General features: G+C 47.5%; 1 protein-coding gene across 3 annotated transcripts in view; it reads left to right on the top strand.

Annotated features, from left to right (window-relative positions):
* Positions 1 to 25,560, top strand: part of MSTO1 (misato mitochondrial distribution and morphology regulator 1) — a 1,020,943-nt gene that overhangs the window by 784,368 nt on the left and 211,015 nt on the right. The window lies entirely within an intron of this gene.

Genomic DNA, 25,560 nt, shown 5'->3' with positions numbered 1-25,560 from the left:
GAACAGTTGTATAATTGGCAGTAGAGTGAGCCAAGCGGATACAATGCAGAAGTGCGGGTTTGGGCCCCACACCCATATGAGAAACCAAAGTTTTAAGCCAAGAGGGCCTGAGTCCCTGTGAGAGAAAAGAGACAATCCATGAGAACCCCACTGGCTTGGCAGGAGACAGAAGCAAACCACGTTTTCGAGTCTAGGACTTATGATGGACTGGGAACATGAGGGTCAAGGACACTGGAACTTATGAAAGGAATCCTATGCTTGGTAGCAGAGTGTACCAAGTTGGTAGGATTTGAGAACTGTGAAATCAAGAGGATTATCCAGTAACCTATGGTAACAAGAAGTCTAGTGGAAAGGAGCACAACCCTAATATTGAAATCCTTTATTTTGGAACATTATTTTGTATCACTTTATTACCAGTGAAACTGGGAAATTTTCTGTTGATTGGAAACCCCAAGAAGACTGTTTTACTTTGAGAAGAGACCATCCTTGCAAAGTTAGCTTGTATCATTAGTGTTTGGGTCAGAAGTAGGTTTTGGGACACAACAGTGACAGGCGTTTTAGTTTTGGAGTTACTGACAATTCCTCTAGTTTCCTTTGAGGTAAGGAAACCCCTCTTAGCTTTAGGGATAGAGCGGCCTTTTCCCACCTCTTTCTTATTTAATAAAATTATTTTTTTCCAAAACCATGCTCCCATTCTGTCCGAGCCTTACTTCTGCACCCTTACAGTACCCATTGGTGATGTCATATGTGAAGGAATCAGAGATGTCATGGATGACTGTAAAGACTGGAGGGGGGTATCTGTACTTCTGCCCTCTATGTGGTAGGGTAAAGGCACAGAACACACCAGCTAGGGCTCTCAATTTGGTAGCAATGGACTGGCATCCTGGCTTAAGCATTCAGGAGATGATGCAGGCAGGTTCTTAAGTACAGTGACTCGCCAGAGCCCCTACAAAGGAATTTCCACACACTATGCTAGGTGATAACCTAGCTTCTTTATATAAAGATTCATGAATATATATACATTTAAATAGCACTTTGTACTTTGAAGTACTTATTCAAAGAATGGCAAATATATACACTCTGTGGTACCACACAATACTTATATTCAGTAATAGATGCACTAAGTGCAGACATTTTTATATAGGCATGTGACTTCTTAAGTGAGGTGTATCAGCATAGAATAGGGAGGAAAGGCAGGTTAGTTGTGAACGGTGGCAGGATGCTTTCTTTAGACTAGATATACAATCCTGTGTGAAGATCTCCCCCACGCCCCACCTGGACAACCTGTAAGGGAAAAGTTGGGGAGTAACTTATCTTGCCTTTTACAGCCCAGTCGATAATGTTTGATAACTTTCTGCTTTCTTTTAAAAGGTTTGACCACCCCAAAGTATCTGAGAGGCCACCGGAGAATAGGATCCAAAACAAATCTGGGCTCCCCTGGATGACTCCTGAGGCTAAAAGATGCTCTTTCTTGTTGCAGTACCTTTTGATGCCTTGGCAAGCAAAGCTGCAGAGTTTCTCGGTTTCACTCGATTCATTTCAAGGATGAACCCCCTTGGAAGAAGGAACCACTGGGATGCTGAGTCCAAGAAGAAAAATTGAACCAAAGTCTTTCTGAAGGGCAGCAGTTTTACTCTTCGCTGTGCTCTCCTTTGGTCGACGATTTATCAAACTGTAGACGTCCTGTGAAGATAAAACTTGCTGTGGACCTCTTAAAGGCTTGGCATATGAGAGTAAGACCCTTCGATGAGTTCTGGCGGCGATGGGTGCATAGGTCACTTTTGGTTTCGAGTTTTGGAATATCATGGTTTTACAACTTTATTTCTTCAGTGCTGCTGCCGCAGCATGGACCTCTGGATGGCTTCTGGTGACCTGGACTCGACCACTGGAGTAGACCTCAAACTTTCACCAAGTCTGGACCCTCGGGACGTCTTTGTTAGCTTCTGGTGGGGGGGAAACCCACCAACTGACCTTTCATCTGCACTCAGCCAATCTGGACTCTTTCCGGTGGGGAAAAAGTGGTCAGTGATGATGGCAAAGATGTCCTTGGCAGTTTGGAACTTTCGCAGCTCCGGGTGTCCAGCAGCACTATGCCAGGGTAACCCCTTTTCTGGGCGATAGATGGCAACGGCTTCCAGCGGTCACAAAACTCACCTCTGGACCATGGGAGACACCAGTTGACTTCTTCGACTCAAGATGTATGGGCACTCCTCTTCAGGACTCACAAAGAACCCTTCCCTGGATGACAGGCACACAGGACTGGCTTCCAGGGTACTTCTGATGACTAGTAGCAGGTTGCACGATGGTCCCTCGTAGCTCAGGGAGAGGTCTCCTTCTCAGGTCCTCTCTGGATCAGTCCTTGGAAAAACACAGCAGTTTTTGGCTTACACGAAGAAATGCAGCAGCAGACTTCTCCAGCTGGGCTACAGGAACAGCTTCTTCTTGTTTCAGCTTCGACTTCAGCTTCTGAACAAATTGGTAAGTGAGAAGTCTGCAGACATACACATCTGTTCCCCATTCACTCTGGCTGAGCCAGGCTCCGCCAATCACACAGAAGGGCATTCATGCAGGTAGCCAGCCAATCAGGCTCACAAGCATTCAGGACATTCACTCCACCCAGACACCCATAACAAAGAATGTGGATTAGGGTAAGTACCCAGATTTTCAGCACACTACACTGCATTCATGTCAGTTTCAGTCAGGGCCATCTCGTTCATTGTGTCATACACACAGAAACCAGACACCCATAACTCAGAATGTGAGTTCACTTCAGTCTCCGTTCATAGGAGGAAGGATAGCTCTGGCGCAATACGTTTGTCTTGGAAGCAAGAAAACGCGGCGCAACACAGGTTTGAATCCCAATCTCACGCTTAGAAACTACTCGCTAGTATGGATTGTGTTATAAATGAAAAATAAAATAAATGAGTAAATACAGGTCCCACCCTATGGTGTACCCACAACACACAGCACCTGGAAAGGCTCCAGTCAGTCTGACAGGCGGCAGCCCCAGAGCCGTATGTGGTATTTCCACCCAACAGCCAGTCAGGAGGAAAGGGAACAGAGACATATATGGTGCTTCCACCCAACAGTCACTCAGGAGGAAGGGAACAGGGGCTGGGCTTCCCAGGACTTTGGGAAGCAAGGTAAAAGGCAATAGAAACCAAGACCCACATGAGCAATCTTGCCTTCTATCAGGAATCCATTGATTCCTATGGCAGGGCATGGGTGTCCCAAAATGGAGCCACTGCCAAGTCAGCATGTAGCTGCCACCAGCCCATACGCTGCTCTGTGGGCAACACACAAGTGCCCAAAAACACACAAGTAAGGGGTACATGGGTGTATTCCCACACATGGGTCCCATAAGGGTATACCATGGGCGTTGTTCACTTAACGGAAAAACATGAAGAGCTGCACCACCAGAGGTCCAGCTGGGCCTCAGTGACAGAAAACATAGAGAAAACGTAGAGAAAACACAGGCAGAGAAGTGGAAGGACAAGGACAAGGACTAGGGGGGCCTGTCACTCTATAAGGCATTTCCAGCATCACAATGACATTAGTTATGTCATCTGTGATGTCATGTACAATTCTAACGGATCAGGGATCCAGTTTTATGAGCAAATTGATGTGTGAGTCAAAGAATTACTACATATCTCTACCTTAAGAACCTCAGTTTACCACCCCCAAATGGACGGATTGGTTGAGAGATTCAATAAAACCCTTAAGATGATTTTGAAAAAAATTGGTAGATCAGGATTGAAAGGATTGGGACAGCATCATCCCGTGGGCCCTATTTGCAGTAAGAAAGACCCCTCAGGCATCCACCGGTTTCTCTCCTTGTGAACTACTTTATGATAAAGAACCAAGAGATGTCTTCGACATTCTCTGAGAGACCTGGGAAGAAAGGGAAGAGGCACATTTTCCCCTTTCACAAACAGCTTCCCGGTTACTGGAGCATACAAACCGTGGTCCAAATCTAGTGTACACTCACATGCAAAAAAGATTAAGCACAACAGAAGTCCACCTATGACAAGAAAGTACATTCTAGAACTTTTTCAGTAGGACAAAAGGTATTAGTTCTCTTACCTACCTCTGAAAATAAACTTGTCTCAAAGTGGCATGGGCCACATAAGGTACTAGAACAAACATGGACATGTACTTATAAAATAGCCCAACTTGACAAGAAGCAAAAGACCCATCTTTACCATGTGAAACTCTTACAGGAGTGGAAAGAAAATCCTTCTGCTACCTCCACCTCGATATTGTTGTGTTTAATAAAGAGGAGATGGACAACTCAGAGCTTATTCTCCAAGAATTATCTAGACAGAAGTAAGAAGACTTAAACAACCTGGTCATGGCATTCCCGGATGTATTCTGTGAAAAAACCAGGGCGAGTACATGGTGCCTATCATTATATCATAACTCCTAAGGAAAAAGTAATCTGTTTAAAACCCTACAGACTCCCAGAAGCCCGAAAACAAATAGTGGTAGAGGAAGTCAAAATAATGCTGAAGGCAAACATTATCGAGCCTTCTTCCACCCATGGTCTTCCCCTATTATATTGGTAACAAAACCAGATAATTCCTTTTGGTTTTGCATAGACTTCAGACAGATGAACACCATCTCTGCCTTCAATGCCTATCCCATGCCGCGTATCGACGAGTTAATAGATAAACATGGCAGTGCCATCTTCCTATGGACCTTAGACTTGACCCAGGGATATTGGCAGGTCCCTGTTCATGGACCGGATAAGGAAAAGAGAGCTTTCTCAATGCCCCTGGCACTATTCCAGTTTAATGTCCTCCCTTTTGACCTGCACGGGGCGCCCAGCCACTTTCCAACGGCTTATGGACGGGATATTACAGCCCTACTCAGATTTCTGTGGGCCTTATATTAACAACATAGTAATTTATAGTAAGAACAGGAAAGACCATCTTTTCCATCTTTATACCATCATGAGAACCTTCACAGAAGCCAGCTTAACTGCCAACCCATCCAAATGTAAGCTGGCCCAATCAGCCGTGAAGTACCTCCGCTTCTTTGTAGGGAATGGCAGTGTCCAGCCCCAACGAGGAAAAGTGAAAGCCGTCCTAGATACCCCTCCGTCTAAGATAGAGAGACCTCAGGTTTAGACAGCCAGGTTAACCGACAAATTAAAGAACACTGAAACCCAGAAGCTTCATTGGACTGATGAGGATGATGTATGCTACAACAGCTTAAACCCAAACCTTGTGCCAGAACCCAATCCTAAAGGTGGTAGACTTTTCAAAGATGTTTTAGTCACAAACTGACATGGTTATGAGCAGTCTTATTGCATATTTTCGATGGATTAGAGCCCCTATCATAATCACTGGCCGAAAACTCTTACCTCGTGAAAAGAACTACTCTGTATTGTAGTTAGAGGCCCTTGCCATCAAATGGGCAATCATCCATCTAGGATTCTATCCACAGACCATTCACCTTTAGTATGGATAAGCCAACAAAAGGACTCTAACCCTCGAGTCATGCAATGGTTCTTAGACCTGCAACCCTACTGTTTCACTGTGGAACACCGAAAAGGCAAAGACAAAGGGAACGTCTATTTCCTTTCCCGGTTTCCCTGTGAAACAGATGCAGCTACATACAGTCTCATCCGCTAGTCCCCGTGGATATCTCTCTCAGGTAGCCAGGGATCAAGAGCCTGGGTGTGGACCAATGCGGGAGTTTCACCTGGGTGAACGGTCTCCGTGGAGTGGGACACTGGATGGTGAGGCACGATATCCCTCCCCCTGCAACACCTTTATCCCATCCTGCCAGGTTGGATACGTGGGAACCTTACCCCCTCTTTCCCTATCCCAGCACTTTCACACGGACAGCCCACTCTGGGAGAAAACTGACTCACACCTGAGCAATGTATCTGACATGTCCTGCTACTGTGGTCAGGTGAGGTCAGGCAATTACTGACAATCACTCACACCTGACTTCCATTATACTTCCCCACACGGATAAAACGTGGAGTACAAAAGAACACTCTGAGCGAGGCAAAGCACCTGAAAGTACAGCAGGTTCAATTCGGCTGCTGAACGAGGGGAGAAAGATGGCAAACCAAGATGGGTTCAAAGGAAGGGAATTACCATTAACCTTTTTGGCCAGATGCTGTTACTTTCAAGAAACCTTTAAGGCAGAAAACGTAAGGCCAGGAATCCGATCTAAAGAATCCTGTATTGTGTGTCGGAGGTACCGAAGGCCCTCCTGCGTATGTAACCAAGGTGGGTAGGAGCAGCAGCCGCTGTGGTATCGTCCTAGGATCCAAGAACACAGCCAGTGAGTTGGGGAGACCGATCTGTGTTGAAGTCAAGGTTGCAAGCAGCAACATTGTATAACGAGCGCTGGAATAAACATTGTTAAACGTGTGTGATGGACGTCAGTAAAGCTAAACTGCTGATGAATGTTGGAACTTGAGAAGGAAAGATACGATACCGTTGACAATGGTCCAGCACTGTGTATGTGCTCAATCGAAAGTCTCTGTAAGGTATCCCGAGAAGAGAAACGAAAGTAGAAGATTGATGTGAATAATTGTGTGAAGTTAATCGAAGTGGTCCTGTGACTGTTTAAGCAAAACCCATCGCACATTTGAAAGTCTTTGATTTTGATATCAAGAGGATCCGAGCCTGAACGAGGGAGATCCATATCACGAGGATCCAAGCCCAAACCAAGGAGATCCATATCACGAGGATCCGAGCACGAACGAGGAGATCCATATCAAGAGCATCTGAGCCCGAATGATGGAGACCAAGTGTGAATATTGTGGTAAAAAGGGCTCTCAGCCTGAAGAGGGAGACCAATGATAAACATAGAAAGCAAGTGCATGTGAAAATCTTGATGGGAATGGCACTTTGAGACTTTGTTTGTTACCACAGGCCCACTGCAGTAAGAGACAGTTGTTGGAAAGAGACTTTGACAGAAAGCCCCAATGTCTGTGCTTTGAACTGTATCCTTGTGGCCAAGAAGCCAGGGTGTATGCGAAGCTGAAACATGCCACCTTGCCCTGTGCTAAAAACATAGGGAAGGGAAGTGTCATGATGCCTACCTCCAAGGAGCCAGGTCCGACCCAGCAACCCCAGAGGCAGGCATCATTCCCCCCCAGGGAAGTGTCAGCGGGCCCAAGCTGAGGCCCTTTGGACACAGTCCTGGCGCCTTAGGCGCCAGGCTCATGTTAGACCCCTGTCCTGGCGCCTTAGGTGCCAGGCTCATAAAGCTAGACATGTGTTCAAGTGTTTTAATGTGCACTTACCTGATGCAGACCATGCTGCTACATCCAGGCCCTCTTGAGGCCTTAATGGAACTACTTTACCTGTGGGACTACTTTCCACCTGGGTGTGGTCAGGGAAGGATACATACCTGATCGGTGGAAGGATACATACCTGGAACTTCTTCCAAAGCTATTTAAACCACGCCCGATCAGCAACTCACGCTTCGCGTTGTTCTGCTCCTCGCAGCTGGACGCTCACCGTGTCAGCTCCTGCATCTGGACTTCAGCCACGCCTGTCAGCATCCTGGGTCACCTGCAAAGGGAGATGAGAGAGAATTGGACAGATAGCCAAAGGATAAAACACTTTAGGATCTTTGTAAAGGCAACATAAAAAGTATCAGAAACAAGTATGCAAACTTGCAGATCAGCTTGTATAACTTTACTTAATCCCTGCTTAGACAATCTAAGGAAGTCCAACCCTATCTTAGTCGAGTCTCACAAAGTCAAGGGGGACACTGGGGATCCAGTGACCAAGAGCTGAGGAAAAGACAGGTTATCAGTGGACAAGGCAGTCTCTATGAAGATTTCTTCAATTGTTACGGTGAGTATCAGTTAGGGTTCTCTGGGCAAATAAATTGGGAGGTTCCCTCGCCGAATTGCCCCAAGGACCAATATCCGAAGGCAAGATAGAACTCAAAAGGTTGTCTACCCCAATGTAGCTCAAGGTAGGCCGAGGAGAGGGGTGCAAGTTGCAGTTTAACTGCAAACCTCCAAGCACACGAGCAACAAAGCAGGCCCCAGATAATTTTTGGGTGCAGAACAGTACCTTGTAAGCAAAGAAGCTGGTGCAGCAGGATGGTCCCCAAGGAGAGCGACAGCAGACCCCCGGTTCAGGATTCTTGGTCTTGGCGACTGAAGAGAAGAACTTGAGGGATCTGGTGGTTGCACTCAAGCAGTTGGATGCACAGCAGATCATCTTTACAGCACTAGCTCGTTGGTGCCTCTTTCAGGGCTTGGTTGAAGGAGGGTTGTCGTGCAGTAGAGTTTGCATTCTTTCTTAGTCCTCGTCTCAGCTGATGAAACTGTGCTTCAGAAGATTTTGCACCACAAAGTGGCACAGGACCCCGGGCATTGAGGAATTGCAGGCCGTGGAGGTCGCAGCTCATCCAGGGATGGCTCAAATGCAGTTCCTCTTGGGACTGGTTTGGCTCACCAGTCCAAAGGAGGATGTCGTCCTCGTCTGGGCTTCCCTGTCGCACAGAAGGTGAGGTCGAGACTGCAGAAGTTACTCGAAGAGCTCTGGCGGTCGCTGGAAGTGGCTGCAGACATCCTTCTACAGATCTGCCGTTCCAGTGGTTGACTCTGAGCTTCAGCTCCAGGACCCTCGGATTTATCCAGGAAAACAGACTGAGTCCACCAATCAACACTCATGCACCATTCAAACTTGGGACAGGGGGGCGGCTGTCAAATCGGGACAGCCGGCCTCCGAGTACATATTTGTTCCAGGTAGGCACATTAGAAGTCGAACACCAGTTGAGTTTTGGTCACCTCCCCTGCTTCCGGTCCTTTCAGCCACTCGCTCTTGGTGGGCTTTCCAATGGAAGCCCTGCCAAAGACAGAAGACCTATCAAGACCTCCCCCACCCAGCTAGGTAGAAAAAGGCTCAAAGGACAAGTCACCGAGAACAGGGTATTAAAAAGTACAGCCACCATTTTAGGCAAATTGTGTCGCTTGTGTCACCTACCGCAACTGCAAAGGCAACCTGTGACAAAAGTCCACAAAGGTCATGTAAAAAGGTACACTGCCACTAGCCTGCCAGATGAACTTGTCACAGTAACTAAAAAGTTACTGGAGAGGCTGCAAAGGGAGACAATGTTTCCGCTCAGCACTCCACTTAAGGTGGGGTCTGCTGATCTCGGAAAATAAAACACAGGTAGGATAACGAGTATCCCCCAGCCCTGGTAAAAGTGTGTTATCCCAGGGAAAATAAAAATGGAAGCTCTTGGAACTCCCAACAACACTGATATGATATGATATATGATATGATATGATCAGACTGCACAGAAAGTACTGTGTGCTGCAATAGTGAAAGGTAGATACCAGAAAAGTTGGAGGAAAGCCTAACTCAATTAAAAAGTACCAAAAAAAGGTAAAAGGTGTTCCCAAGTACAGTGTAACAGAATGAATGAGTGTGTGTGGAAAAAGGTTCCCCCTCACTCAGAAGAATTAGTGCAAAAATCCAGTAGTCCCGCAGAAATTCTGGGGGACTCACAAAGTGGAGAGAATTTCACTCAAAAGGGAAAATCTACCTAACAATCTCTTACTCCTCTAGCTCTCCTATGCCACCAAATCTCCAGTCTCCTCCACTTCTGTAGCTTTCGGGTCTTTCACTGCCTTCCAGCGTCCGGCCTTCACCAAACTTGAGCCTCCTGCTCATGTCACCCACACTCAGCAACTGGGACTGGCATGTTGTTCACTCTTTCGCCTGGGTGAGTTTGTCACTGAGCTTCTATACATGGATGTCATTTGGAGGTTGCCAGGGATTGCCACTGCGGCCCCTGTTGGCTCCCCTTTGACATCTGGCACTGCCTCTGTGCCCCTGGACAAGAATTAGACAATAATTGCAGAGGCAGTGTGCAATTAAAATAAAGTAGGTTCTTAGAACACGCTTTATTTTAGGAATTCAAACTGTGAAATTTTGGTTTTCTCAAATGTGCTGTAGTAACAAATGTGCAGCTGGAGATTAGAGTTGGTAAGTATAGGATAGGCAGACTGGATGACCCAGAGTTTCTTTTTTAGAGTTAGCTTGATTACTTTGTTTCTGAGACCTATCATTTTGTTAAAAAAAATACTCCATTTTGATGTTATTGTGTTATACATTTTCCTGCATCCAGTTTAAATAAATGGTATTATGCGATATGTGTATACACTTCATGTCTGACTCCTCCTGCATCTTAGTCCTGTACTTCATATTTTATTTTTATATTGGCCGTCATGCTGGACTCGAGCCTCTAAATGCGGTACAGCGTATCAAACTGAAGCTGCTCAGCTTTTGTTTCCAAGATGAGTGCCTTGCCCCTGAGCTAAGCACTGTAAAAAGAAGTGTTATTACTACTAAATGTAATAGTACTTAATTTATTAACCTCAGAAGGATAGCCCTTTTATTATATTAACTTGTAAAGTGCAGGGTGGCATATGTCAGAGTTGAGCTTTTAAAAAACTGAGCTATCCAATTGCAATGCAGTATGTCATTTAATCAATTGTGCAGTTAAAAAGAAACATTTATCATGCTATCCTTCCACCACCCTCTTCTGCCCTTTGACCCCGCAGTCATTTTTAAAACAAAATATAACCCTATTTTAATCAGGTTTACTACTAATGGGCCAGGACATTTTACAGTGCGTAGAAGCAGAAGGAATAAGGGTTAATATGAAATGTAAACCCCCCAGAGCCAATACATTACCAAATGCTGTGGCATGCATACCTAAGGAGAAATATCTGGTAAATTAGCTCTGTGGGTTAAGTGCTCACTGCTGGGATCTGAGTTTTCTGCAGGTCACAGGTTTGAATCCTAGCAAGGTCTATTAAAACATTCATCCCTCTGAGGTCGACATATGCGTATTCATTCTGGTTGGCAGGTAACTATTTTGTATAAGAGTGTTTCATGTAAAGTGCTTTGGCAAAAGCACTATACAATTAATGGATTATTATAAATTCCTAAATATTAGCATGAATAAATCCAAGCATAAGCTCAGAATAATGTCATAGTCTTAAATTAGTGTTGCTTTAAAAGGTTTCTTGCATCCTTGCGAAATGTGCGAATCGTATTTAATACTGGCATGACTGAAGCTGAATTAGACTGGGTTACTGCCATTTCCTGGGCATTTGAGGCTGCATAGCACCCATGGTAAAGATACTATGCATAAAAGAAGTATTTGTGCCGGTTTACTGCACTACTCTTACGTCCCGTCCCCTTTCCTCCATACTGTATGGGCGTCCCTTTCACCAGAAAAAAACCTTCTTCCCCTTTAAATTTAGAGGCACGTGGGGGTGCGGCCCTCCCTCTGGCGCCACACCTCAGTCCCCTTTTCCGCATCGACGGGAACGGGCCGAATTCACCAGCGCTCCTGGGTTTGGCTTCGGCCATGTAATTCCACGCGCGGATACTTCTTCCCTTTTGTGTTTTTTGTCTTGTTTATCATTCAGGTACTCGGTCCTCAGGCTTCGCACTCCTCCCCGGCGCATGTCGACTTCTACAGGGTCCGCAAGTGTCCATCCTGCAACTGGCTCTTCCCAACTTCAGAACCCCACGCCCTCTGCCTACATTGCCTTGACCCAGACCATGGTTGGCATTCATGTTCAGCGTGTGACTCGCTGTCCTCAAAGGCGCTAAAGAACAGACTAGCCAGGGGGAGGGAGCTCTTCCAGAGGTCGCCGCCAGAGGATCTCAAGAACTTTGTGAAGCATCGAACCAGGCCTAAGGTAGGGCCGATATTCTCCATCGCTCCCCGCAAGGGTGACTCCTTCCCAGGGACTCTCCCGCATGGGAGGGACCGGTCAGGTCCTTCTACCAGCACGTGCACTAAGGCTGCTTCAGCTACCGGCCTTTGGGTCGAGGGATCCTCAGATTCTCCCGGTCGCAGTGTTGAGGGACCGGAAGGTTCTTATACCGGGTCTCCACCCGAGGGGCTCTGCCCTTTTACTGGCACCATGGTCGAGGGGCTATGCCCTAATACCGGCAATATGACCAAGTGGGGGTGCCTAAACACAGCTCTAACGATCCCGTGGGTCGTCGGTGTCACACCTACCGGGCCTAGGCCCGAGGAGCAGAGTAGGCCTCATGATCCACATGCAAGAGTTTCGGAGGAGGGCGGGCCCAGCGACCGAGCAACACGTCGCAGGCATGTGGCAGGCAGCTCAACAAAATGGCCGCCATGCCAGAAAGAGGCACCCATCCGACGCCATTCCAGGAATTCAGCAAAGAACCAGTGTCGAGGTGGGACTGGCCTCAACCAGGTACGTGGTCTACAGTCTACCCCTCATTTGCGCAGGGCAGCTTTCCTTTGCATCCATATGGACAGGGTACGCATCGGCTCCAGCAGCTCCCCGCTACTCCGTCGGCACCCCCTGCCACCTTTTTGGTCAGTGAGGAGGTGCTCTTCGAGAAGTTCCTCGGCCTCATGAAGTCACCTCAGATGGGGTTTATCATCAAAGACGCCATCAGGGAAGTCCTTCCCGCACAGATGCCGACGCCCTAGGCCCCGGGGCGCAGCCACCTCCTCCGGCTCCCATAGGGGGAGGTCCATAGGGGGCTCCGTACCAACCACCTCCGGCCGCGGGCCCTGTACCCCAGCCTCCGGCGCCAACTACTCCTCTTCCACAGGATCCTCCAGATCCGCAAGATACGGATGAGGAGGAGGATCCAGACACGCCATCCTCAGCCAGGGCCTTCCTCAAACGTCTTGCTGGTCTGGCAGAGTACCTGGGCCTCCCCCAACTAGAGGTCGAGCAGCCGGCAGAGGGGGTTCTGGCTGAAGTCCTCACGCAATGCCCCTCCGACAAATCGGGGATTCCTATGCAGACCGATGTAGTCTCCCTGGCCAAGAAGAGCTGTCTCAAACCCCACTCGGCCCAGCCGGTCAATCGACGCCTGGACGCCAAGTACAGGCAGGTGGAGGAGGGATACACTCTTGCTTTCAGCCCATCCTCAGCCACATTCTTTGGTAATCGCTGTGGCATCACTATACTCCAAGCCCCAGTCGTCCTCAGCTTCTTCCTCTGCGACACTGCTAGGCAAGGAGGAGAAGATCTTGAAGGCATATGGCAAGAAACTCTATTTCAACGCCTCTTTACATCTACGTCAAGCCAACGCCAATGCCATGCTGGCGGCCGCCAACCAACAGTTATGATGGGAAATTGCGGACTTCCTCCCGGAACTCCCCACCCAGAGCCAATCACGCTTTAAGGCTAGCTGAAGCCAAACTGGTGGCACATGACCTCATGGAATCCACAGTGGCTCATATTGATGCCTCAGGCCGTGCCATCTGTATTGCCACGGACATGAGAAGAGCAGCCTGGCTCCGGGCAACAAAATTCAACCTGGATGTCCAGGAACGCATACTAGATCTACAGTTCAGTGGGGGGAGGGGACCTCTTCCACTCCTCTATGGGCGAAGAGCTGGACAAGAAGAAAAACAGCTCACAAACAGCTACGTCTTTATGCATCCTTAGAAAGACCACGTCCAAATCGTACACCCAAACTCTGCAGCGCTCGGAGAGGGGTCGTACATATGGAGGGTGCCGCAGTTTCCAGGAACACAGATATAGGCAGCCGGACCTCTCGCCGTCTCAAAGCCGGTGCAAGCAACAAAAAGGGGGGGTGGCGCTAAGGGCTTTTTCCAGTCCCCCCTCCGCAGCAACAGCCTCCGAGGGATAGAAAGCATGACATGCCCCTTAGGGTCCACGTGTCTCCCGTGGGGGGCAGGCTTGCTCTCCATGCACATTTCTGGCGCCAGAATTTCACGGACCCCTTGATCCTCTCCGTAGTATCCACGGCCTACCACCTTCCTATCCCAGCCTCTCCTCCCTCCTCCCGTCCACTCCCACAGGTTGGCACAACAACTCTTTTAGCAGAGATCCGGTCGCTCGTAGGGAGCCAGGCAGTGGAGGAAGTCCCAGCCTCCCAGCGAGGCTTTGGCTTTTACTCCAGGATTTTTGCCATTCAGAAGAACAACCATGCGGGCCTGAGAGTTGTGCTGGACCTTTCCACCCTCAACCTCTCCTTACCCCTGCAAAAATTCAAGATGGTTACGCCAGCTTTTATAGCATAGACATTGGACAAGGGAGACTGGATGTGCTCCCTGGATCTGAAGGACACGTACCTACACGTCCCGATTTGGCAGCCCCATCGTTCTTTCCTACGGTTCAGGATCATGGGCTACCATTTCAATACAAGGTCCTTTCTTTTGCCCTCAACTCGGCCCCCAGGGTCGTTGCCAGACTCATGAACGCCGTAACGGCCCTCCTCAGAGCATGGTCTCCACATCTACCCATACCTCGATGACTGGCTCGTCAGGGCTACATCTCCAGAAGCGGTTCACCACTCTTCCCATGAACACACTGCATGATCTGGGCTTCACGCTCAATCTCAAGAAGTCACAGCTGCAGACTGACATTCCTGGGCCTCAACTGGGACATGTGCTCCGAGAAGGTCTTCCCGTCAGAGGACAAAATCTCAGCCATCAAGAGGGCCACCACCCACTTTCTCAGCAGAGAGGTGGCCTCTGCATTGTGGTACCAACATCTCCTGGGTGTACTGGCAGCGGTACTATTAGCTGTGCCGTACATGAGACTAAGGATGAGGAGGATTCAGCTGCACTTCACGGCCTCATGGAACCAGGAGCGGGGCTCTCAATCCGAGATGATCAACATTCCTCCATCTCTCCACCCAAACTTAACATGGTGGTCCAGGGACTGCAACCTACGGTTGGGCAAGCCCTTTCGGCCGCCCAGCCCAAGGGCTACCATCACCACAGATACCTTGCTTGAGGGCTGGGGAGCCACCCTGGACGAACTCTCGGTCCACGGCACCTGGACTAGACAGGAGCAGGAATACCACATCAATTGGCTAGAGCTGAACGCCATCTGGCTGGCGCTCAGGGCATTCTTACCACTTCTCAGGGGCAAGGTTGTCCTCATCCAGGCAGACAACTTGACCAGCATGTACTACGTCAACAAGCAGGGAGGCACCAGATCCCCTCCTCTGTGCAGACTGGTGATCAGCATGTGGGAGTGGGCCCTGGAAAACAACATTTTACCTCACGGCAGTCCACCTCCCAGCGGAATCCAACCTGGAAGCGGACAGGCTCAGCAGGCTGGGAACGGACAATTACAAGTGGCATCTAAACGACCTTGTTGTTCAGGAGATCTTCAAAAGCTGGGGTCACCCCCACGTGGATCTCTTTGCCACCTGGCACAACAAGAAGTGTCCCCAGTTCGCATCCTGGCAAGGTCAGGGCCCTGGCACTCTGGCTGACGCATTTTACCTGTAGTGGACCGGCCTACGCCTTTCCGCCCACTCCCCTGATCCACAGGTAATTTGCAAAATCAAGGAGTCTAGCCGACTCCTCATCATTCTAATAGCTCCATGGTGGCCGGCTGGGCCATGGTTTTCAGAGCTACTCAGCCTCTCGGAGCTGTCCCCGATTCACCTCCCGACGGACCCAGCACATCTTCTGGCAATGCAGGGGGGCATAGTCATCCACTATCCGCCAGGGAAACTAACCCTCACAGGGTGGTACCTGAGCAGGTAACGCTTCGCACCTTAGCCTCTCACAGGACAATCTGGAGATCATACAGGGCACCAGGAGCCAAGCTACCAGGGCCCAGTTCAAAAGCAAATGGACCAGATTCTGCCACTGGGCAGGCTCCAGGGGAATCAACCACTTGGCGTGCACTTTAGATGACGTGCTCTCCTTTTCAGCCCACCTCGCTCATTCAGGTGTGCAGGTGGACACCTGTCGCACATACCTTGCAGCCATTGGGGCTTACAAGAACTCGGAGGAGGGCATTTTCTCCTGCTCCAACCCTATCGTCAAGAAGCATCTGACGGGCCTCGCTAGGCTCTACCCGCCCATCAAGAGACTGCACCCAGTGTGGGACCTTAACGTAGTCTTGGGCGAACTGGCGCACAACCGTTCGAGTTAATGGGGTCTGTGGACATCAGGCTGGTCACCATCAAGACAGCCTTACTAGTCGGCCTTACCTCGGCTCGTAGAGTCTGCGAGATCCAGGCGCTAGTCGCCTCTGAGCCATATTACCACCTTTCACAAAGACAAGGTAGTCCTGCGGACGCACACAGCATTTCTGCCCAAGGTTCCATTGGCTTTCCATTTGAACGAGGAAATATTCCTTCCTACGTTTTTCTCCGATCCCAAGGACGAAGCACAGAGGGTGCTGCACTGCCTGGATGTCAGGCGTGCCCTGAAATTCTACTTGGATAAGACCAAGGGCTTCTACAAATAGGACACCCTGTTTGTCACTTTCGGAGGCTCAAGACCAGGCAATCCGTCCTCTAAGGCTTCCATATCCCGCTGGATGGTCTCAGCCATCAAAGAAGCGTACGAGGGCCAGCACAAGCCGCTTCCGGCCAACATGCATGCCCACACAGTCAGGGCCAAGGCAACGGCCATCGCATTCCAGTGCCATGTCCCTTGGCAAGCCATAAGCAGGGCGCCCACTTGGGCCACTCCCTCGGCTTTCTGCAAGCATTACTGTTTGGATGCCGGCTCTAGATCTGATGCAGCTTTCGGAAAGGTGGTTCTCAGGAACCTATTTGCTTAAGGATGGTCTCCTCTCCACCCTGGGGCTACAGTGAGTTGTAATCGCCCATACAGTATGGAGGAAAGGGGACGGGACATAAGAGTAATTATAAGTTACTCACTGTAGTGACTAACATACTCTTAGTCCATAGTCACCTTTCCTCCATACGTCCCACCAACCTCCCCCCTAATAATACTGGTGTCATTAGGCAATGTTAAATCATTTGTCGATGCGTCAATGGGTACTGAGGTGTGGCGCCGAGGGCAGAGTCAGGGTAGCGCATGCTCCCGGGTCCGTAAGCCAGCGCGCCTCTAAATTTAATGGGGAAGAAGGTTTTTTTCTGGTGAAAAAGGTTCTGTCTCCCGTCCCTTGGAAGGGACGCCCATACAGTATGGAGGAAAGGGGACTATGGACTAAGAGTACGTTAGTCACTACGGTGAGTAACTTATCATTTATACCACCGGACACATGCTTGTGATATGGCAGTGTTTGCGCTTCAGATTCCGCCGGCTGTAATAGCGCCGTCTGTTTTACAGTTGGCAGAATTTTTGCCGGCTCCTGATCCGGTGGTGCAGTTTTTGCCACGCAAATTCCGTTACAGCCACTTTAAGGGCTTACCACCCAACTTGTGATGTGCCGCAATGTATTTCCAGGTAAGTAATCAACTATTGGTACATAACTATCCTCTACCTAATAACTAGTTATACCCAGTATATATTTCAGAAGTGTATCTACAGTTTCTAAGGTGAGTAAGAACTGACTATTTTAGAATTGCTTTTAAGCGGTTCAGGGAAAGCATAACCCAATTATACACTTTAAGATACAATGTATTTCAAGGTAAGTAAAGAACCTAATATACTTTTCAGAATGGCCGTCAGCAATAACCAGTTAAGTAAGAATTCATATACTTTTTAGAGGGGCTATAAGCCCCTCTAAAGACACTCAAAGACAAGTATTAACTTCAAGACGGTTTTAGAAATGCCTTAAGCAGATCAGGGAAAGTAAAACCCAATGATACACTTTAAGAATGGCAATCTGTTATTCAAGGTAGGTAAACCCTATTGGTACATTTTTACACTCATTCACTTTAGAAATGATTAAACAGTACCAACACTTATTACTTTTTAGAAGGGGACAACACCATTCAAAGTAAGTAATATAGCATATACTTTTTAGAGGGGCAGTATGCAACTCAAAGGTAAGGACACTTTGTAACTTCTATTGCATAGATAGTTACCACCCTAACTTAGTAAGTTTGTTTGTTTGTTTGTTTGTTTGTTTATTATTTGTAATGCACCGGAATACCCTAGGGTAACGGGGCGCAGCAGTTACAAGAATTTGCAAAACTTAGTTACAGCAATAACGATATATACATACACAAGATCAAAGTAATAAGGCATGATTATACACATATAAACAGGTTAACACAGGTGAATACAATATGTACAGAAGGCAAGAGTATGCAGGACTTAGGGACTCAGTATGTTAGAGAGCTCACGTCTTCAACCATAGGATAATCTTGGATCGGAAGTTTTAGTAAGGTAAGTCCATTCTGAGAGTTGGTTGTAGGGAGTTCCACAATTTAGCTGCTTTCACTGGGAAGCTATTGCCCCCTATGGTGGAGCGTTTGTAGTTTGGGACAGAGAGGCAGTCTCTATATGCTGTTCTTGTAGGTCTCAGGGAGGTGTGTCTCTGAAATCTATCGATCAGGTAAATGGGAGCAGCGTTATTGAGGACCTTGTAGGTACGTGGAGCTGTTGTTAAGAGAATTTTGTCTTTAATAGGGAGCCAGTTGTTCTGTTGGCTGTATATTGAAATATGATCTCTTCTGGAGATGCCTAGGGCCGCTCTAAGAGCGTTATTCTGGAGAGTTTGTAATTTGCTAGTGGTGGCTTTGGAGGATCCAAGATAAAGAGCGTTGCAGTAGTCCAGACAGGACAATATAAGGGCTCTAGCAAGGGTCAAGCAACTAGTGTCCGATAGAAAGGGTTTGGCTGCGCATATCAATTTGCACGTGTAGGCCGTGGAAGAAGCTAGCAAGTTCACCTGTCTATTGAATGAGAAGTTGGAGTCCAAATAGAATCCCAATGTTTTAACTTCATGACCCACCCTGATACTGTTAACATCAATCATGAAAGATGAATAGGCAGGGCTTAATTTCTTTAAACTGGCAGTAGTACCCAAGGTGATGAGTTCAGTTTTATCATCATTCAGGCATAGTCAATGTGTGGCCATTCATGCCTGGATGATGATGTACACTCTATTCACCAAGGCCAAATCCTTTCCATAATCTCCAGAAAGCGGAAGGAGGATCTGGGTATCATCTGCATAGTTGGTGTAGGTGATACCGAGATAATCCAGATCATCGAAAAGGGGCTTGGTAAATGTATTGTACAGTGTGGGGGAGACACAGAATCCCTGTGGTACGCCACAGGTGATGGGTATAGGGTCTGCTGCATCTGTAGGCGAAAAGACCCTCATGGTTCTGCCGTTAAGGAATGATCTAATCCATGTAATGGCCTCGGCGGAAAAGTAAGCTGATGTGTGTAGGTGTGTGCATAGGACAGAGTGGTCAACCAGGTTGAATGCTGCAGAGAGGTCGAGGAGGAGGAGGAGTAAGGCGGCTTGGCCATTATCTCTGAGCATGTCAATCTGTGTTTTAAGGTCAATAAGAGCCGTCCCAGTCCCATGTTGAGGACGAAAGCCTGACTGTCTGGCTCCTAGTAGGTGATATTCTTCCAAGTGCTTCTGTATTTGTACATAAGCGACCTTGTCCAACATTTTTAGAAGGAATGGTACAGTCGTTATGGTTCTATAGTTTGTGGGAATGGCTGGGTCGTGTGTTTTTTTAGAAGAGGTAGTACCCAGGATTGTTTTAGATTAATGGGGATGGAGCCGGTAGAAAAGGAGGCGTTGATTAACCTTGTGATGAAGGGGGAGAGGTCGCGGGCAGCATCTTTAATGAGTTGTGCCGGGCACAAGTCTCCCTGACAGTTAGATGGTTTCAAAGACAGGATGATTTTTTCCACTTCGAGTATGGTCACTTTGGAGAAATTGAAGCGGGTGGTTTCCCTTAAGGTCGGCTTTTCAGGTGGTATGGACAGGTGGGGGTTGTTCAAGGAGGGTTTTTTTGCAGGAGATTTTGTTTTGTAGTGTAGCTAACTTGTTAGCTAGGGCATTTTGTATTTCTGAACACCAAATCTTATCTTTAATGCAGGTATCTAGTGGTGCTATAGGGGCTTCTACTTCTTTAAGGATGGAGAATAATTTCTTCATGTTTGATTTGGCCTGGGAAATACGGGAGTTGAAGGAAGTGCATTTTGCTAGGAAGATTTCTTTTTTGTACAGGGCCGCTAGTTTATTGAGTTTGATTTTATTGGCTACTGATGGGGCTTTTTTCCAAGTAGCCTCAGTTTCTTTTTTGCTGTCTTAAGTTTTTAAGGAATGGTGTATACCATTTGTTCAGGTGCATTGTGGGCTTGCTTGGTCTGCGTTTGAGAGGGGCAATTAAATCCAGTGAGGTGGACATAATTTTATTGTATTCCTCGACCAAAGTCTCAGGATCCAAGTTGTCAGGAAGTGTGTTGAGTGTGGGGAGTAAGTTCGAGATGAGTCACTCCACAGTGATACTCTTTTTGTTTCTCGTGAGAGTGGTTGGTGCCCTACTGGTCGGCAAGGGTGGAGGTCTAGTGGTGGAGAGCGAGAACGATACCAGGTGGTGGTCAGTCCAGGCAAGTGGAGAAATGTCAGTAATATTAGCTTGACAGTTGTAGTCAGCTACCCAATCGAGTATTCTACCTTTGGGGTGGGTGGGTTCCATACTTCTTTGGGTAAACCCTAATTCTGTAACAGTATTGAGCGTAGTGATGGCAAGTTGGTCTTCCGGGTCATTGAAACCCATGTTAAAGTCTCCAAGGGTGAGTACCTGAGTGGAGTTTTTTAAGGTTGGTGGATAAAATGGTATTAATGTCCTCATCAAAAGTGCCTATTGGGCCTGGAGGGCGATAGATCACATGGATGTTGAGAGTTTGGGCATTATTGAGGGGAACTTTGACTGAGAGTAGTTCGCAGGAGGGGACATTAATGGTGGTAGCTAATCTCATAGTAAGACTACATTTGTGGATAATGGCCACACCTCATTCTCTAGAGTTGAGTCGGTCTTGTCTCAGGATAGAATAATTTTCTGGGACTGCAAGCACGAGCATAGGGCCTGCTGCCGGATGAAGCCATGTCTCTGTGATAGCAAGGAGGTCAAGGTCTTCTTGAAGAATCAGGTCTGCAATTTCAGTTGCATGAGCTACTAACGATCTTGCGTTAATCAGGGCTCCCTTGATTTGGGGGCACACTGTGGTTGTGTCAGTTATAATGGGAGGGAATTCCTGTGTTTTGGTACTGCTCTGATTAGTGGGACTGTGTGGGGGTTTGGGGTGGGGGTTATTAGATGAACTCGGTTTAGGGGTATTTAGGTTGACAGTCGTGGATCTTAGTCTTTGTGCAGTAGGCAAGGAACGGGCGAGTGGCTCATAGATTTTAGCAAGTCTAGCTCGGAGTCTTAAGTTCCTGTCTGCTGTTTACACTTGTTCTAGTTTTCTGTCTTCTTAAGTCCTTCCCTAGACTATAGCATGAGTTTTCACAGAGGCAGAAGAGGGATCCTAGTGCCAGCTGTAGGCAGGTCAGGATAGCATTCAGTTGCAGGAAAGTCAGAGTTCCAGAGGATATCTCTTCAGAGTTGAAAAGTGGTTAGGGACTTCACAGAAGACTGTTTATATGTGTTCCAGCATTAGGCCTGGGCAAATGGATGGGCAAACGCCCAACCACACGAATCAACCACTCAGCCTCACAGGATGCACACCAGACATAAGGTAAGTATTACCCAAGCCAACACAGTACCTTAGGAGAAAAGAAGAGCTCCTCAGTGGATGCCTTCAGGATGTAGCAGCACAGGATCCGGTCCTTGGGTTCTTGGTCTGGAGACTAAAGAAATGGACACTGAAGGAAAACTGGCAGCACTCATCAATGGGGGAGGCTTCCAACAAAGGATTCTCATGGCTCTGTGGATTTGGCACCCTTTTCAAGGAGCGAGATGAAGAAAGATTATCGCCAGTCGGATTCTCTTCACTCTCTCGGTCCTGCACTCTGGTGAGGGGACTTCAGGGATTTAAATCCTGTTTCTGGAGGTCCAGTAGGAGTCCACCAAAGTTTCAGACGAAATCGGACCTCGGAAGACCATGCACTGCACACTGGCTCGAGCTCCCTGGGTATTCATGTTTTGCAAACCAGCAAGCTCACAGCACGTCTAGCGATGGCTCGTTTTTGCAGGTCTTGTGGTCTTGTCTTATGGCTCTCACCAGTCTCTGTGTAGGAGACGTCGCATTCGGGACCCCTAGGTCACTTGCAGGAAGGGTTTTATCAGGCTCCGGTTACACAGCAGTCTCTCTGGTCGCTGGAAATAGTAACAGACGTTGTTTCTTAATCTTCCTCTTCAAATATGGTTCCAGTGGTCGACTGGTCAGCAGCTTCCAGGATTGGAGTATTTATCAGGAACTACAGCACAACTTCTGCCAACTGTCCCTGCAGTTTACAAGGGTTGGGGGGTCTGGCTGGCCACTAAGGACAGCCAGCCCCCCAGTGGGAACTGGTTCCTTTCAGGCAAGGTGGAGGGCTGCAGAGTTTTGGACTCGTTCCTCGCTTCCTGCCTTCTCAGACACTCTGTATTCCCTGCACAGGCTCCAAAGGATTCCTGCGGAAGACAAAATTTCAACCATGGTCTTTCCCGCATAGGTAGGCAGAAGGAGACCGAAGTAACAACAAGCAAACAATATATGGCAACAAAGGAGGCCACTAGCAGAATGATGGCCCTCCTGTGCATTACCGTGGCTGATTTGACAGCTTGTGAGTGATAATGACTAAAAGTAATAAAAGGAGTGTCACTTCCACCAGCCATGCTGTTAAACTTGCAATTGTAACAAAAATGTTACCAGGTACGTAAGCAAGGGGATACCTTGTATCTCCACAGCACTTCACATAAGGTGGGGTGTGCTGGCTCACTATATAAAATGTAAAGGGTTTGGAAATCCCACTTTACCCCTTGGGAACAGTAGTTCAATCAAGTACATTAAAGATAAATGAAAAGCAAGCCACTGCATTTAAAATCCTGTGTGCTACCATAGTACTTTAGTCAGGCGAAAGTTGCAGGAATCTATAACTTCAACCATACGTTATGGGGAGATATAAAAAGGTCCCCCATAAAGAGTAAAAATCTAGGTGCAAGGGGAAAAGGATCCCCCTTAACATGGGGACAAGGAAAAATACTTACCAAGTCCAAACAAAAAGTTATGGTGTTGACACAGGTCAGGAAAATGTTCACATTTATGAAAATCTTATCTAACCACATCCTTGGGTCTGCATCTGTGAGGGGTGATTTTGTGACTACTGGGACTGACTGACTGGATTCCTTGAGGGCACGTGGGGTTGATCTGGGCTCATCAGATGGGACAATCCTGCATATTTTGCATGTACTGAATTGGTGGCTTTGGTGCTTTCTGCAGGTGCAGTCAGAGCTGGAAATATTCAAGGTTTCACTTATTACTCGAGAATCACTCATCTGGGAACAATGTAACTTTGCTTTCTGCATCAGTTTCCCAACGTTTACCAAGTTGCAGACTTGAAAGATTGCGTTTGTGAGACTTTGCGTTCATTGCAGTTTCCATGGCCCGTAATTGTTTCTTTTAAAGTGCCGGGCAAGCTGGTAACTTTATCCACACCCACTCCACCTTTGCTTGGGTCAAGGGGGGCTTCCCTTAAAGGGAAAGGCTTCATTTTCGATGCTCTGCATTTGGATCCTGCTAGGGAGAGCTTGGTCCTATTTAAACTGAACCTTTACACTACCTTGCCAGGGTATTCAAATGTTTCTTTATAGGAATTAACCCCTTAGGTTTGGTCAGCACTGATGCCTTAATGAGGTGGGGCGGGGGGTCTGTGACCCTGGGATTTGGCTGTGGTAAGGCAATGTGACTGTTGTCTTCCAGATGCTTTGGATCAAGGTAAGGTCACCAGGGGATCCTCCCCATACAACCCCCAGGCCCAATATCCACTGGCATGGGTAGCATCAGACCCAGAGTCACCCACCTGCTGGTCCCTACACTCAGGCAGAGGACCCAGCCACACCTCTCTTGCAGAAACATCCTCCGTCTTGGGATTTAAATATTGTTCTTTCTTTTGTAGTTCATAAGTTGTTTGAACCGAGGACCTCCGCTGACTTAAAGGTTGTGTGGTGGAAAACTGCTTTTTCTGGTGGTTTTGCACTGAACATACAGAATGAGTGAGATCCAGTCCTGCTGCCCGGGTGATTCCTTCCCTATTTTTCCACGTGGCCAAAGTGGTGCAAATCACTGCCTATAATTTTGTTCCAAAGCTACTGTCTTAGTTTATATTAATAAGGAAACAACCGCAAACTGTTTTTTCTCAAGAAATGTTTGGTTGCAGAGATACCATCCCTAATCTCGATGTAAACAGACCTTTAAATCTATCATTAATAAGACAAAAGATTTAAGATGCTCCAAGCAACTGTTTGTCACATACGTGGGTTTTCCCCATGGGATTTTCCTCAAAGGCTCTGAGTGGGCGCTGGCTAGTCTCTTGTATTCTAGAATACTCTTCACTAAGAACTTTTGAGCCTCTTGAGGGAATGCACATTCGCTCACTCTTAGGTAAGGCAGTCATAGCCACGCTTCAGAGACATGATCCTTTGAAGGATATGTACAACACAACATTAACTACACTGCATAGATTCTGTTCGCATCACTCCATGGACGTAGGTTCCAAGACTAATGTGCAATTTGGCCACACAGTTTTGCACAACATTTTAAGGTGGATGATTGCACATTTTATCTCACAGTATCTTCTAAGGGGCAAGCACAAGTTACTTGCCACAATGACAAGTAATATATCAGCCCCTTTGCTTGCTACAATCCTTCTTCCATCCCTCCTAATAAGGGTCCTGTTTTTTTGTTATGCTGATTAAAGGCCTGACAGTGGAGCTTAGAGTGGGTGCTATGGATTTCCTGCCCGGGGTACACAGCCACATATTGCACCTTAGCACTTCTTTAACATTTCAAGCAGTGCACATTATGCTTAGGTTGATTGACATCCCATTGGCATGGAAGAAAAGGTACTTTGGACTAGGAGTGCAGTAGTCACAACAGTGATGAGCGTATTCCTTTTGTTTGTTAATTCTATTGATGTTTCTTCTAGTTGCTATAATCTGATCCATTGGACGATTTCCTTATGGGCTATTGGTCGATTTTTAGATTTAACCTCAAGATACATATTATGTTTTACTCTTCACATGAGAAAACAGTTAACATTCCAAGGCAGGGGTTAGTGAAAGTTCTCATTCTTGTTACAGCCCCATTAGCTTGAGGAGTGGGTATTGTGATGAAGCCCCCTTCCTGGACTTCCGTCTACTAGCCATGAGCCAAGAAACCCAGGGAGCTGGCTTTTCAGATAAAACAATAAAGGGAAAATATGTTTCCCATAATGCCCCGGAGAAACAAAACCAAAACCTGTACTGGATCCAGGAAGCGGAATTAGGGTCTAGGAAAACAGTATACCTGTAAAACCATCCAATCTCTTCCGTTAAGACTGAGAAGTCACCAGAAAACCGGTCACCGAACCCAAATATCAAGATCGCACAAACTAACTATCCTCAGAGGGACTACATCTCCCACAATACCATTATCTCCGAATCAGCAAACCCAGAACGGATCAGGGAGGTTAAAGTTGTCCCTTCAAAGCACAGGAAGCCCTAACAAAACCTTTTGCAGACAGAGCGACGCTAGGAGAAACCCAAACACCCCTAGGGAAACCTTAACCCACTTATCAGTGCAACAGCTGCACAGCATGTGGTCTGTCACAAAGGCTGCCTCCTAAGCTTCTGCCGGCATACACAATTTCAAAATGGCCACCAGGGTTTTTATAAAGTCAGCCCAACCCTCTAAGCCTCAAACTGA

This window comes from Ambystoma mexicanum, chromosome 1p (genome assembly GCF_040938575.1).
Source record: "Ambystoma mexicanum isolate Mex_15411 chromosome 1p, UKY_AmexF1_1, whole genome shotgun sequence".
Classification (NCBI taxonomy): Eukaryota; Metazoa; Chordata; class Amphibia; order Caudata; family Ambystomatidae; genus Ambystoma; species Ambystoma mexicanum.
This window is presented reverse-complemented; position numbering and strand designations above follow the sequence as displayed.